Genomic DNA, 12,958 nt, shown 5'->3' on the forward strand with positions numbered 1-12,958 from the left:
TTGTGAGGATCCTTATTGACATAATAATGCAGAACCCTTTTGACTTAACCATTATTAAATCAAGTACACCCTTAAACTTTAAAAGGGAAGTCACCGGTCGCCGGGCGGTTTTACTGCCTCAAGGTCTCGCGTTCTGAGAGTATTTCCAACCTAGGAGTTTTTATTTTCTTTTAATTATAATTTTCTATTACATCTCGATATTTCATTCATAGTAATCAGACACACAATCAGACACAAAAAGAAAATGATGATCATGTCTTACCTAAATATTCTATTGTTCTACTGTTTTATTTTTTATATGAATCTTGAGAGCAATCAAGTTTGACCATGATATGATATTTTATTATGGCATTGCTCCTGTGAAAATACAATAATTTTTTGATATGAAAACACCTTATGGATTCAGTTATTTTCATAGTGTGTCGATTTTCACAGGATTTTGCAGTGTAGAATATCAACACACTCGTGCACACCCAAACACACACACACACACACACACACACACACACACACACACACACACACACACACACACACGCACACACACACACACACACACACACACGCACTGTGTTGTAGTGTCAGTCAGCTGTCTCTAGATGGCGCCTCACACTCAGTACAGGGAAACATCTGGTGACATGAAAGAGGATGATATTTGTTTTCTAATTATTTTTGCGGTAATACCATACTGAGTTTTTAATTCAGACACCAATGCATTATTATGCAGCGATGACAAATGTTATATGATTCAGGAATAAACGTTAAAAAAATAAACTAAATATTAATGACATACAAACACAATAGAGCATCCATTTAACTGTATCTCCCGACAAAGCTATTGACAATGCACTTTAAATTAGATCTGGAAGAATTAAAGACACACCTACATATAACTAATATAACTTACTCAAAATAATGGAATACAATTAAAAAGGAGATGACCATCAGTAGTCATATTGTTAGACTGTTTTACAGAGAGCTGGATTTCTCATGGAAATCAAATCCTGAATGGAGGATTAAGTCGAATGATCACAAAAGCATTAGATGCAAATCAGATTCAGGAGCAAAATCGTAATTAAAAACAGAACATTTCAGATTCAATGATCCAGATCCTAATGTATACAAATCTGATGTTATTCCTCAGTTATCTTGTTATATGAAGGGACCTGTTTTACCTGAGCTGGAATACAGGAACTGATTCCATTCTTTTCGGAGCGAGCGGTCCGTCCGTGATTAGACATTAAGATTATTGATCATATTGAAAACCCAATTTAATTGCTGTAATCTAATTACCTTCTCTTTGTCTTGACCTTCATTGCTGAGCCGTTGTTTAGCCAACTAATAACGTGGAGCCGCAGCCTCAGTGTTTGAGTGAAAGTAAATCTGCAGATTGTCTTGTTAAATCACGCCGGCTGTCCTTCTATTAACATAAAAGCTTCTGTTCATTAACCTCAGGCGACTCGCAGCTCCTGAAAACCTGCAGAAGAAAAGATCAGCTGAGGCCAAAGCAGCTTTATTTAGAAAGAGCTTCTAACGAACAGGTTGCTCACAAGACAAACGTCACGGTAAATGATGAGCTGATCACATTTATAGCGTGGACTCTGTCGCATCAATTAATTTGATGAAAGATTTCAAATCGAGAGTGATGAGGGATTTTATGTGGAGACACTTCTGTGGGCAGAACGTGTACTTAAGTGAGGCATATTAAAATAATCCCATATATTTTCGAGGAGCTAAAATAAGGTCCATCCCCTAGATTCAGTTCTTATTCAGTCTAATATTCAAGTAGGCTAAACCTGTACAGCTCCATACATCTCGTCCCCACTGTGGTCTTTGTATTGTTTTAGCACTACAAAACTCACACGTTTCTACAAACTGAAGGCAATCGCTGCTGCACAGAGCCAGAACATTCAGAGGTCTGCTACCATAGGAAGTTCTTTGCACCACATTTAAGCAGTTATTTATTATTCACTTTGGTCCATATTTGACTTTTAGTTCCAAAAACACTGGATTCCATTTCTTACTACTATCAACTATCGTTCCTGCCTTTATGTCTGGGTCGTTCAAGCTTCCCTCTTTCAGTTTGTCAAACATATTGCATTTTGCATGTGAGGTAACTTTACTGTGATATCATCAGAGTTCTTTTCTCTTCCTGTCATTGGTCTGATCCCCAATTTATGTTGAACAATGAAACCCCAGTTTTTCTAAATGACCCCACTCCATGGTTTTATAGATGAATGAGAGGTTTTATACAGACAATGTTCACATGAGAACAACTGTTGATGGTAAATTAACAAAAAATACACCAGTAAAAGCATATACATTTGAATTGACAGAAATCTGGCTGCAAGTTCCATTTCTATGCGCAGTTATTCAGGAGCTTTGGGGTATCTCAGTCTTCATCTAAAAATGGAGTTCGATGGATTAGCAGATCATTACGAATTCAAATGCAGTCAGTTAGGGTCTCAATAACAGAGCAGCAGAGTGCAGGTGCACCGACTCCGCTCCGCTCCCCGCCTCTCCTCTTCTCTCACCGCCGCATCTGAGTGCCCCGTTGGCCGGGAGAGAGCGCTCCCCGCCCTGCGGCAGGAGGCTCGCAGCGCGAGGCGGGGAGCGGATCCACGTTGCCGCTGTACCTTACAGGGTCACACCGAGCGGAACCGGGTTAGACCAATGTGGTTCCAGCGGGACAGAAGGAAGAAAATGGGAGAATGGGGATAAACAAATGACATAACAAACAAACACACAAACTAACAAACAAACATAGAAAAGCCATGGGCTTCTTTCCGGTTAGTTATTCCTCCCGAGTTCTTCTCAGAGTGTTTTTTTTCTAAACTTTGTCAGACCGGAAATGCAGAATCCCGAGTAAAGTTTCTCAATATGAACTTTTCATAGACTATTTGCAATGGAACGCCAGTATGAGCCTTTGAAACTCTGAATATTAACACTAAACCATGTATGTATCTATAATTGGCAGTTAAGTGTCCCCTCATAATTATTATAACTTTATTATAAGTGAATTATTGTATTAGGCGAGCATTGAACATGACGCGTATAGATGAGAGTAACAAATGCGTCCCTTCCGGGCAAAAATAACGGCTCCGCCCACTTTTGGGGGAAAACAATGCTGTCAGTTGAACGGGAGTCAATACAAATTCTGAAGTTTTTGCCAATCCGATCAGAAATGTAAGAAAACCGGAGATTTTTGGATCTTCAAAGAGCCCGATTCCAATGGCCAGACCGGCAAACAATTGCATTAAGCCATTAGAAATCGACGATCGGGCTCGATATATGGTTAAATATAGCAGTAGGCTATTTATTTTCATAGACGAGAGTAACATCTACGTCACTTTACGGCCCCGCCCACTTGTGGGGGAAACAACGGCTGTCATTTGAATGGCGATCGAGCCTGAAGCCACAGAGATCTTCTGTTACTTTCCTTTCTTCTTAAAGGAAGAACAGAAACACGTAACTCTGGATTTGTTTTAATGTTTGAGGTGCAATAAATGACACAGCAGCTTTTTGGCATGATAAAACTATTATGTTCCGCCTCACTCATGAGAGTAACAGCTGGAGAAATTACAGCCTCGCCTACTGATTTTAATTTAACCATATATCAAGACCGATTGTCGATTACCAATGATCGAATGTAATTGTTTGCCTGACTGGCCATCGTAATCAAGCTCTTTGAAGATCCAAAAATCCACGGTTTTAAAAAAAAATGTATCGGATGGGCAAAAACTTCAGATTTGTATTGACCGCCATTCAAATGACAGCGTTGTTTTCCCCAAAAAGTGGGCGGGGACGTAATTTTGCCCGGAAGTGACGTAGGTGTTACTCTCATTTTATTTGTACCTTATTTGCATGCAATGTCATTGAAGTAGGCTAGTTCTCAAAATGTGCTTTTTTGTGTCTTTAATATATTTTATGATATTTTATTTCACATGATAATATTTGAGTATACCAATAACTCAACTAAATTGAGTTTAAAGACATTCAATTGTGCATTAGAACTGGTTGAAATTAATTACATTATAGCCTTAAAATATAATTTCAATATATTCGCCTTTGTTCCTGTCAGTGACGCTCAACAGAGAGTTGTCTCCCTGTTGGTATTATTATCCTTTCACTTAATTTATAGGTTGATCATTCTCTTTCCCTTTTTATATTTTAAATTATGACTGAATTAATACTTACATCTCTGTAGGGATTTTAGAGCAGGTATACTTATTAATCAGTATATTGCACTTTATCATACTTTCATCACAATGTCAATATCACTCTATAGAACATGCCAGTTTGCATTTGATTACCTCTTAAAATAATCGTAATAATCCCAGAATATGTCTCTAATCCCCCAGAGTTGTTTCATGTCTGTTTTAGGCTGAATTTAAAACACTTAATGAGATTGTATGCCAATACAACACTTGTAAGTATTAGCAACATACAATTTGATTATTAGACTGTCAACAAGACATTTCATTTAGCTGACGCTTTTATCCAATTACAAGTGCAGAAAACCTTATTGGTACAAAGTCAGAACAACAAGAAACATGCAGATATATTCACCTCAAATAAAACAAACATGAGTGCTGTTGCATTAGTTGTTGTTTTTTTAAACTTACTGTATACATGTTTTACACTTACAATATTAATATAATATTCCTAGAATATCCTTGTAGGATTTAAAAGGTGTCTGTTGTACTGTAAACGAATGATATTGTCTATAATGGCAGTTTATTCTCTATATAATATGATTGTAATATGACTGTGATGAGTTTATAGTGATGATCTTGTTGTCATGGCAAGTTTGACCCTACTTCCACTGTGTGGTTCCTTTGTGTCAGGATATGTAGCCAGGACTCTGTGGTGCTGTTTGGGCCTCCTGCAGTATATGATATATTTGTATACACTTGTGACACTTGAGGATTCTTCATAGTTTTTTAAAACCCAAAGATCACTTTTCTCTCCTTTGGGCATATCTCTCTTTTATGCCATATAATGTTCAAACATCTGCTCGATTCACCAACATAATTCATTTGGGATGGTTCATAATTTCTCGTAAATGTTAATATCTTTTTAAGGATCCAAACATAATTGTATTGATGTTTTTGTGATCAAAAAATATTAGGATGGCACTTCTTTCTGCATGTTATACTGTAATGTGTGGATAGGGGTGCTGTACACTCCATTCACCTCAAAGGTCAGTTTAAAAACAAATCAGTAGAGCGTCACTGTGCTGTGATAAAACAAATACAAAAATACGAGATGTCAAGTGAATACTTGTACATTTTTTATTTGGAAGGCTTCCTGTTCCTTTTCAATTTTCAGAGTGAGATGTTATTACTTTGTTCGCTGACATAGCCTAACATGTATTCCCCACTTATTATTATTATCCTGTGTTATTGGTTATTACACAGTCATTTATTACTCTAAAAGGGCCTTGTACTGCAGAATAATTACTTTTGAGTAAGCCGTAATATTCCTGGACTTAACTTAATATTTTAAGTGCAAAACATCCACCAAACAAATAAGTATAACCCTTTCCTCCAGTTAACTGTGTTCCAATTCTGACTTTTCTGAGGACTAAACTTCAAGTTCAGGAGGTTTTTTTATCACTCAAAACGATATAAAACGCAGTTGAAATAAAACGTTTTTTTGAAAGGGACCAAAGAGAGCACAACATCTCAAAGACAAACCAGAAAAAACGAAAGGATTCCAGGTGCATCACAACATTTATGCTCAAATAACATTTATAGAGCAGAGAGTGATTCAATAAATAAAAATGTCTATGCAAAGTAAATACTTACTCATAAACATAGTAAAATACTCAAGAAGCAATACAAAAGAATGTGAGAGCTGATTGGCCATATCTAATTATGATCTCTGTTCTCATTGATATTATATAACTTTGTGTAACGTGAATCTGCTCCAACAACCTCAGAAAATAACAAGTTAATAAAACATGATTTGTGTGTTTGAGGCTTTAATTACAGAGAAAGTAATAGAGTGTGTCCCTGCAGTGAGTGGATCCGGTCAGATCTCCATAGATCACTTCTGATCAGCTGTCAGCTTCTTATTGACTTCCCACCGGAGCGGCTGTTTTGCGTTTGAGCAGAGAGGCATTTAACGGTTTACGGGGTTCCGGAGTGGCATTTGGACACGAGGTGTAGCACCGGATAGGAGTTTGTTTTCCGTCTCGTAACGGGACAGGACAAATAAAGCAGCCTGTGGAGTGAGAGGGAGCCGCAGAGCTACAGCTGGACCCCGACAGAGGCGGTCAGGTGTGGTGTTACCATCCAAATCTGTGCAAAAGACGCGGGAGAAACAACTTCATTTACTCTGTTGGATTAAATCAATGTCTTCCTCCTAATGAAAATAAACCATTATACACCAGTTGGTTGTTCTGCTGCCCACCGGATCCAGTCAAGTCTTTATAAATGCACTGAAATCAGTTCGTGCCTTCTAATCGAAACTAATCCATCATTCCACACAGTGATCAGTTCACGGAGCACACACACTCTCACACACATCAGCGGCGTCACCGGGTTGTACTTGTGAAACTGCGTGAGGAGGATCGATGTTTCCCTCCTGATCAATAAGCAGAGTGTGTGATCAGTTCGGGCTCTGCAGGGTCAGTGCGCACAGTCCACGGCCGCACACACACCGAGCAGCCAGGCAGCAGAGCGAGTGGAGGACCGGAGCCGGAGAGCAGACAGCAGAGCAGCGGAGAGGAGGTGGCGCTCCGTTCTGCGTCCGGGACACACCGACTCACTCTCTCTCCCCCTCCCTCTCTCTTCTTTACCGTCTCCTCCTGTTGGAGATAACATTAACGGAAAGCAGCTGTCGGTTGTTTTAGAGGCGAGGCGGCCGTCTGGCAGCTCAGGGATCCCGTTTTGCCCTTTCTTTCTTCCTCCCCAGTTATCTTTCTCCGCCGACACTACTGCACCGCGCACACCGTCCCGAGCACCAAGGAGCCGCACCATCGCACGCCGGCGACAGCGCGCCGCAGCACGGATAGACATGTTGCTGAGGTCCGCTGGTCACCGCGAATCTCCGGCGGTTTGAAATGCAGTTTCGGGACAATTTGGAGATTAGCACCATCCAACGGCACCGGCCGCACTCGCCTCAGCACCGACACCACACCGGACTTCCCTGTGATTTACATTTTTTTTAATTTTCAGTTTTCATAACGGGACTTTGCTCTTGTTGCTGGAGATGTTCATCGTGTCAGGACAGAAAGTTGTGCGCTCCCCGGCGGAGGGCCTCTAACAGGTCCGGACAGTACATGTAACCTGAGGCGGGGTCAAAGTTCAGCCCTGGTTGGAAATGTGAAAGCGAAGGGGGCAAAAGGAGGGCTCTGTTTCCCCTCTCTCACTCCTGTTTTCTGTTCCTTCCTTTTTCACACACATAAACACACACACACACACGCGCGCACAAACACACACACACACACACACCGGCTGGAGTTACAGTAACCCACACACACATAAACACACGCCTTCCAGATCTAAGATTAGATCGACAGATATGTATTCTCCGCTATGTTTAACACAGGTGAGTGCTTTTCAAACTTGTTCAATGTTTCTTGACGCTGGTTTTGGCAGGGAGCTGTGTCCGGGCTCTCTGCCTGTGCTCGGGACGGTATGGGCGGTATGGACTGCTCCTATAGTCTTTGCTCTCTCTTCACACTCCCACTGCCGTCTTCCTCTGCTCGCGGCACATGGCGGACTGCGCCTCAGAAGTTCACATGTTTTAGCTCCGAGCAGTCATTTATCCCTCAGAACTTTTGTCAACTTTTCTTCGGTCCAATTTGCGTGTTTCTGAGTAGTTTGTTAGCAGGTTTGAGCCGCTGGGTGTGTGTTTCTCTGCGGGCTGCTCCTCTGACTGAAGCCCGGCTCAGGCTCCCGCTGCCCGGCCAGCCTTGACCGGATCTCCGGCTCAGAGTTTGCAGGGCGCGGGGCTTCTTTCAGGAGGCTTCCCTCTTAGCCTCCCCTATGAGTCTGAATGGCACACGTTAAGCACAATGTGGAGGAGAAAAGTTTGGAGAAGGACACGTAATCCTGCTGGTGATTTCTCTTTTCGATACCCCCTAACTTTCAAACTCTGTCTGCACCCGCCGACCTGCTGTGACTGTAGTTCAGTTTCAACCAGACGTGCAATGGCATTTTTTGTTGTCATTTCATAAATGTGACACGTGGTTTCTGGGCTCCGTGCGTCTTTATATGTGTGCAGAGATCAATGTGAGTACGCTAACTGCAGGGTCTTGCCGGGAGGGGAAGGGTCTCTCTCTCCGCTGCAGGACTTCCAGTCCGGCTGCTTGTGTTCAACAATGCAGGTTGATCCTGTTCTGTACAAATCTAAGTGGATTTGATTATGAATTGCTTCCTTCCAGTTGAGGCCTTATATGAACCAAGGCCTCTCACACATATGTGTGTCTACATTAAAAAACGAAATGTTTTTGTAAGATGAGAGCTGCTGAGGTGACAGGGCAGACCTGCAGCAAGCTTAACATTACATTTTTATTTTACACTTTAACAAAAAAATTCGATTAATTTGCATTAATTTATCCGTCAGTAATTTACATTTGACCTACTTTTGCTCTTTAAACATCCTTATCTCTGCCACAGTGTTGTGTTCAGGGTCAGAGGTTAAAAATGATTTTTTGGGTGTGACATCTTGGAGATTCTAGCTGCAGATTATGTTTTCCTTTTGCAGGAATTATTGGCTTAATCTCCTGAAATTAACCACGGCAAATGGACACACATAGATTTCAATATTAAATCTTTAATTAAAACAAATCACAATGCTATATATTTAAATATCTTGTAATCCAACAATTATTTGAATTAACTTTATCATAAGGATTATCTTTTCCTTTTTTTTTCTCAATTTCTTCAGACACCAGATGATGCACTGATATTTAAATCTTATAATTTATAAATGAGTAGATTTATAGGCTTTAAATAAATATTATATTGTCAGTGACACAAGCAGTAACATCATGTAGTGGTGTTTCTGCTGATCGGGTATTTTACCCTCAGCTTTTGGTATAATGTCAGATTTTTGCTGCATCTTTCATAAATCCTAAATCCTCCCAAAAACTGATTTGTCATCCTGATGTTCTGGTTAGAGATTCAGTCTGTTTGGAGACGTGTTTGAACCGCGGTTCAGAACACAAGCTTTAACGTTTAATCTGATTATCAGTCAGTGAAACCAACAATCAGCTGTTGGTTTTATAAATCCTGCTCAATGAAGAGGCAGGAAGACAAATGTTTAGCAGTTCAAACAGATGGTTTTTTACTGCTTTGCTCTTGTAAAAAAATCAAGCTGATGTTTTTTTCTTTGGCTTATTGATTTCATTATTCATTTGTTGATTTTATTCATATCTATTTATGGTTTATGATAAATGTGATTATTAAACAACATTGGACAATGGTCAGGCTGATTCTGAAGCCATGTATTCATCCCTACAAATAACAAAGACTCTGTGCCAGACACCATTTATTTATTTGGCATCCCACATTTTTAATTGTAATATTAATATATTTATGTTTATATAATTTGCTAAATGTTTATAAAGTTGAACTTTAAACGTATATTTCCTGATATAAATCTCCCCCCCCCCCCCCCCCCAAACCTTGTGTCAGTAAATGTAGTGTGTGTGTTTGGCTCCTCGGCCTGCAGGGGGCGCCCTCATATGAAACCTGTTAATCGATTTTTACGTAATTTAACTACTTTAACAAGGCTTTTGGTCATTTGAAGTATTTGTTGGCTTTATTTCCACGTCTGTGTCAGTGGCGTTCCAGAGATTGTGATTGCCGACGAGATCTGGATGTTTGGGGTTTGCTCAACATTAGTTACGTCTTGCATATTGGATTGGTTTCGGCTACTTTTTTGTCACTTGAATTTCATGATTTCAGAAAATGCCAAGAGTAGATCTTAATATAATTGTGTGGTCACAGGAGCAGGATCTAAAAAATTAAAATGTGATTATTACAAAAGTCAAATTTAAAAAATACATAATAAACGTCACGAAAGAAACACATTTTATCCACATCCATTATTGGTCATGAATGAAATCTTAAAATGTACCACAAAGAGATTGGGTCTTCCACATTTTATACTGAAAACAGTGTATTTAGAAGTGTTTGTTTATCAGAGGAACAGTTTGACAGGCCTCTTGTGTAGAAAGAATCCCCTGCAGAGGGGGAACGTGTAAGCGTCGGATCTCAGACTCTCCTCACGGGTTTAGAAATGGCGATTTCCTCCGATGCCGAAAGAAAGAAAGACCTTAAAAGAGAGGAAAAAACAACCTGGGGAGCAGTGTTACACGTCAGCTTCAAAACCGAGCCACAGAAAGCTCAAATGGGAGACAATATGACTGAAAGACCAGTGTTTTTTGCAGTTCTCAAAAATTCCTCGTATGAACATATTTTATTTTCCTAGAAAATTCAGCAAAAACAGCCATTGGGTTGAACTTATCTCACATTTCCTTATAAATTATTTTATTGTAATAATTATTTAATTCTGGTGAAGCTCTCTGCTTTGATTTTCACTGTAGCCTTGAATCAAAATAAGGTACAGATAGAACAAGATTGATTATCGGACCGAAAAGGGACATTTTCTACTGTTCTTAAAAAACGAAACATAAAAAAGTAGCTAGTATCAGTACATTTGCTGAATCACTATCTTGACATGGATGCACAAACAGGATTATTTTATTTAAAGACACATTTCAGAAAACAGTGTAGGGGAAGCCGAAAGGGAGGGGGATTATCTCACCCCTGCTCGCAGCAAGGCACGTTTTTTAAGGCAGACAATGAGGCAGAGTGACTTGTTAAACGGGATTTTGTTTGCGGCGGACGGACAGAGTGTGAAGCGGCGGAGGAGGCCGATGTGTGAGCGATCAGGAAGCAGAGACGCTGCACTGTGAGGAATGTTGGTATGTGGCTGCAGCCAGAGCGCCGAGCTGCAGATCCACTGTGGAATGCGTAGTGTGTGTGTCTGCGCATGTGTGTGGAGGCACACATCATTCCTCCAGCAGACCCTTGTTGTTCTTAACGGCCAGAGGACATAAACAGAAACACATCTCACTTCTAACAGTAACCACAAATTACAAAAGTCGGTGTTCGGCCGTCCTGCAAGAGCGTCCGAGAACGCCTGCTGAGCGTCTGGCTGCAGAGCGTCTGGCTGCAGAGCGTCTGGCTGCAAAAAAAAAACCTCCTCCGGATGTTCCTGTATTTAACTAAATATTTTAACCCAGATCTTCAAGTTGATCCAAAAAGAATACAAATAAAAATCAATCTCCAGGTTCACCTCCTCAATGGGAGCCAATGGGCCTTAGAGACAGTTTGGGAATCCTGGATTTTTAACAAATAACACCAAGATTTATCTCGGTTTGACTATCTATGAATAGTTAAGTGTTTTTTATGTATTTATTTTCAATACGTGGCTCTCGAGGAGGGACAGGGCCTCCAATCCTGCTCAGGTACCCTCCGAGAACTTTTATCCAAATAAGGAAGGTTCCAAGAAGATGTTTTCTGTCCGTCTGTGTTTTCTGTGCTCTTGGTGATGAAAGTGTTTTTCTGCCCGTCCTTCAGTGTTTAAACCGACAAACTGAAATGACAGGTTTTCCACTGAGCTTCACCGCAGACGACTGTCCAAACCCTAAGAGCAAAAAAAAGAAACATGTATCAACAATATCTACATTTCTCATACACTGCACCGCCAAGGTTGACATTGATTGTTATGAACCTGCCTGAGGGCCACACATGGAAATGAGCTATTAGCTATAATCTGGCATATTGCATATCTTCTGTTTTGCTGAGATTAATGTTTTTGTATGCATGCTCCTTCTATAAATAAATACAAACAAGGTGCCATGGAAACAATGTAAAGACTTCGCATCCGTGGATTTTAGTTTTCAGACTTGACACTTGCTCAACCTTTTATTGTTGTTATTATCAAAAATAAATGCATAGATCAAAAACTGAAACGTGACGGAATTAAAAACAGAGGATATTTTTTTATTGAAGGGAAATAAATTGAAAACGGTACATCTTCTGCAGATAATGATATACAAAAGCAAGACCTCTGGTATAAAGCAGTTATTAAATAAGTGATTGAACCCTAACGTTTAATTTGTCTTCAAATAAGTTCAATATTCAGACAGATTCTGGACACATGTGGACTGTTCTGACTGAGTCAATAACCAAAACCATTCAAAGTTAGATCAGTTTCATAATATTGTTGATAATCTTTGCAGTACCTCATTTAAATTATGTTTTGCCAGTTTGAATTGAATTTAAGAGAGGAGGAGGGGGAAGAGCAGGTGTAACCAACCCGAAATTGGGCAGTATTCATCAGCCAAAGCCTCATAATGCACCTTTAATTAACCTTTAATCCCTGATGGGAGCCTCTGTGCTTGTGGCGGCCTCTTTCTGCTCGCCTGCCACTGGTTTGTTGGTTGGTCGATCGTTGGTGGGATTCTGTTTTTTTTCTTCGGGTTTGGCAGACCCCCACAGACCCACATTCCTGCCTGAAAGCCAAGACAGCAGTAGACAGGCTGAACTGGCACTAAAGAGTGTGTGTGGGCCGAGAGAGAGCGCTCTGCAGCCTGAACCCATGCAGCACACACAAGCCTTCTGACCTGTGATCAGTTAGCGGATTACTGTCAGAATCACAACTCATTCTTTGTACACAACTTCCTTCTTTCTTCCTTTTGCATTCGCTGCTATCCTTCCTTTGTTGTTTCCTTCTTTGTCTTTTATTGCCTCTCAACTTGCTTCCTTAACCCCCTCTGTTCTCCAGACTCTCCTTGTATCATTATTTATTTCGGTTTTCCCCTTCTTTGTTTTCTGTTTATTTGCTTCTGTTCTTTTTCCTCCTTGGAAATGTACTTAATATTCTCTGCTTTGCTTTCTTCGTCATACTTTGGTTTTCCTATCTGATGAAT

The 12,958-nt window shown here is 40.3% G+C and overlaps 1 protein-coding gene across 1 annotated transcript in view; it reads left to right on the forward strand.

Annotated features, from left to right (window-relative positions):
* nfia (nuclear factor I/A) overlaps positions 1 to 12,958 on the forward strand; it is a 234,917-nt gene that overhangs the window by 69,210 nt on the left and 152,749 nt on the right. The gene's annotated exons all lie outside the window — the stretch shown is intronic.

Source organism: Notothenia rossii (genome assembly GCF_949606895.1).
Source record: "Notothenia rossii genome assembly, chromosome: 1".
In the NCBI taxonomy this organism is placed as follows: Eukaryota; Metazoa; Chordata; class Actinopteri; order Perciformes; family Nototheniidae; genus Notothenia; species Notothenia rossii.